This window comes from Neomonachus schauinslandi, chromosome X (genome assembly GCF_002201575.2).
Source record: "Neomonachus schauinslandi chromosome X, ASM220157v2, whole genome shotgun sequence".
In the NCBI taxonomy this organism is placed as follows: Eukaryota; Metazoa; Chordata; class Mammalia; order Carnivora; family Phocidae; genus Neomonachus; species Neomonachus schauinslandi.
This window is the reverse complement of record NC_058419.1, coordinates 62,062,479-62,066,058: the sequence shown is the minus strand read 5'-3', so window position 1 is coordinate 62,066,058 and position 3,580 is coordinate 62,062,479.

Sequence of the window (3,580 nt, the reverse complement as noted above, 5' to 3'; positions counted from 1 at the left end):
AGATGGTCTAGTTGAATGTTGATCTAGCTATATTCGAAGGATGAGACAAGTTCAGGGTCCCCGTACTACTCCACCATCTTAACTCTCCTCCCCCTTTTCACTACTTTTTGCCATTGTAATTACTAAGTGTCTTGGTCTGGACCTCTTTGGATTGATTTTGTGAGGGGATCTCTGTGTTTCCTGGATCTGGATATCTATTTCCTTCCCAGATTAGGAAAGTTTTCAGCTATTATTTCTTTCTTTTTTATGTTATGTTAATCACCATACATTACATCATTAGTTTTTGATGTAGTGTTCCATGATTCACTGTTTGCGTATAACACCCAGCACTCCATGCAGAACGTGCCCTCTTTAATACCCATCACCAGGCTAACCCATCCCCCCACCCCCCTCCCCTCTAGAGCCCTCAGTTTGTTTATAAGAGTCCATAGTCTCTCATGGTTCATCTCCTCCTCTGATTTCCCCCCCTTCATTCTTCCCCTCCTCCTATCTTCTTCTTCTTCTTCTTCTTCTTCTTCTTCTTCTTCTTCTTCTTCTTCTTCTTCTTCTTCTTTTTAACATATAATGTATTATTTGTTTCAGAGGTACAGGTCTGTGATTCAACAGTCTTACACAATTCACAGTGCTCAGCTATTATTTCTTCAAGTAATTTTTCTGTCCCCTTTCTCTCTCTTCTTCTGGAGTCCCTATAATGCAAATGTTATTATGCTTGATGGAGTCACTGCATTCCTTAAGTTTATTCTCATTTTGCATAATTCTTTTTTCTCTCATTTAATCAGCTTGTTTATTTTCCACTATTCTGTCTTCCACGTTGTTAATTCATTCCTCTGCTTGATCTAGCCTGCTATTTATTCCATTTAATGTATTTTTAATTTCATTTATTGTGTTCTTTATCTCTGATTGGTTCTTTTTTATATCTTTGTTAAGGGTCTCACTGATGTTTTCTACTCTTCTGTCAAGTCCTTTGAGCATCTTTATGATCATTCCTTTAAATTGTCTATCAGACATATTATTTATATCCATTTCTCTTTGGTCTCTTGCTGTGGTTTTGTCCCGTTATTTCATTTGAGACAAATTCCTCTGCCTCCTATTTTTTTTTTCTAACTCTCTGTGTCTATTTCTCTGAGCAAAGAAAGTCAGCTACACCATTCCTCTTAAAAGTAGTGGGTGGGGGGCGCCTGGGTGGATCAGTCGTTAAGCGTCTGCCTTCAGCTCAGGTCATGATCCTAGGGTCCTGGGATCGAGCCCCGCATTGGGCTCCCTGCTCTGCGGGAAGCCTGCTTCTCCCTCTCCCACTCCCCCTGCTTGTGTTCCCTCTCTCGCTGTGTCTCTCTCTGTCAAATAAATAAATAAAATCTTAAAAAAAAAAAAGTAGTGGGTGGTGCATACACTTTTAACAAGTTGGGGCTTGTCCTCTTCCAGAGGTGTTCATAACTGAATATGATGCTAGCTGTGGGTTTTTCATATATGGTCTTTATTATGTGAAGGTATATCCAAATCCATTTTACTGGAAGAGTTAAGATGGCAGAGTAGTAGGGGGACCCTATGTTGCCTTGTCCCTCAAACAAAGCTAGACAAATATCAAATCATTCTGAACACCCAAGAAATAGATCTGAGGACTGAAAGAACAAACTGCACAACTAGAGGGAGAGAAGAGGCTACATTGTGGAAATTAGGATGTGCAGAGAATTGATTAGGGGGAGAAAAGAATCCCAGGTGCTGTGAAGCAGAGTGACCCTTAATCATGGACAGTGGAAAGAAAGAGAGAGAAAGGGAGGGAGGGAGAGATAGAGAGCAGCATACAGGGGATTGCACAAGAAAAACACTCCCCCAAAACCATTGACTGGGAAAATGAAAGGTGCTGATTATTGTGAGTTTTTACAGCCAGGAGAGCTCAACTGCAGTTTTAGAAATCTGTGCAGTGGCTGGTGTATAGACTGGCAGGCACAGTGGTGCTCCTGTGGAGAAGGAGGGCAGTGGCCCAAGAGAGGACAACATGATCTGCAGATTCCCTGGGATACACTGTGAGAGAAGGTTCCCCTTTCTTAGAATGCATGTGAGAGAGGTGGTACTGCCTATCAGGGAACAAAGGAGCCAGTGGGTGTCACTGTGCCTTCCAGTTCTTTACCATAAGGGCAGAGACACATGCTCAGGGCAGCAAACCTGGACACTGGGTTTTTGCTACACTTTACTCTAAACTCCAAGCTCCTGTGCATTGTGGAACTGCCCTTCTGGGACAAACCAGCACCAGACAAAGCACAGTGAGACCCTCCCCCAAAGGATCAGCATGGATCCATACCAGGCCTGATCCCTAAAGTTTGGAGTTTTGAAACTCAACCATTGTGCTTGAGATAAAGCACAGGTTCATTGTGCTGTTGGGCAGGCAGATGGCCCAGATACAGACATGGTGAAGGCAGGGATCTGAGGGATGCCTAGGATATATGAGGAGAGACTGTTTGCTCTTCTGTGAGGGTTTCCCTGATAGTGACTGTTGGGAACTACCCCCACCGAGGATGAGGAAGAAGTCTGACACCATTTTTCTCTGCCACCCACCAACACAGACTGACTTCAGTGAGCAGCATAGCACCCAAAGTGGAGGCCTGAGCCACCTACAACAAGCCCCATCCCCTTTGATCTGCAGGTGCTTCTTTACTAGTGAAAATTTGCCTGAGAACCAGAGCATCACACCCCTCCCCAGGAAGACCAGCGATTATAAATATAAATTATAATTTATTTATTTATATTATATTTATATTTATATTTATATTATATTTATATTTATATTATATTTATATTTATTTACATTATAAATAAAATATAAATAATATAAATAAATGAAGTCTACTAACTATAGAGTGCTGCCAAGCTTCAGCTCTAGGGGAAATACCATTAGGTCTCTTTTAACAAGCAGAGGAGAGCACAACTAGTTAAAACTCGCCACACACTGGACAAGGTCCAAACTCTTCCCACCGGAGGCAAGAAAAACTCTGCCCTGTGTGACCCAAGGAAAAACTCTGCAGAGGACCAACCTGAGGGAAAGAGCAACCAAACACAGCAGCAGAATGCACACACCATACACCAGAAAAAAATTCTTAAAGTGTCAGGCCCTAGACAGTATATGACCTCGTCTTCATAAAGCCCTTACTCTTGGGAGCAGGAAACATAAGGCTTTCCTAACATACAAAAGAAGACAAAGACCTAGACAAAATGCCTAAAGGAAGGAATTCATCCCAAAAGAGAGAACAAGAAAAGGTCACAGAAAGAGATCTAATCGAAACAGATATAAGTAATATGACAGATCCAGAATTTAAAACAATCATGAGGATACTAGCTGGGCTTGAGAAAAGCATAGAAGACACCAGGGACTCCCTTACCACAAAGATAAAAGACCTAAAAACTAGTCAGACTAAAATTAAAAAAAAAAATGCTATAACTGAGATGCAAAACTGAATAGATGTAATGATGACAAGGAGGGAAGAACCAAAGGAAATAAGAAGTTATATAGAAGATAGAACTATGGAAGATAATGAAGTTGAAAATAAGAGGGAAAGAAAAATACTGGATCGTGAATGTAAACATA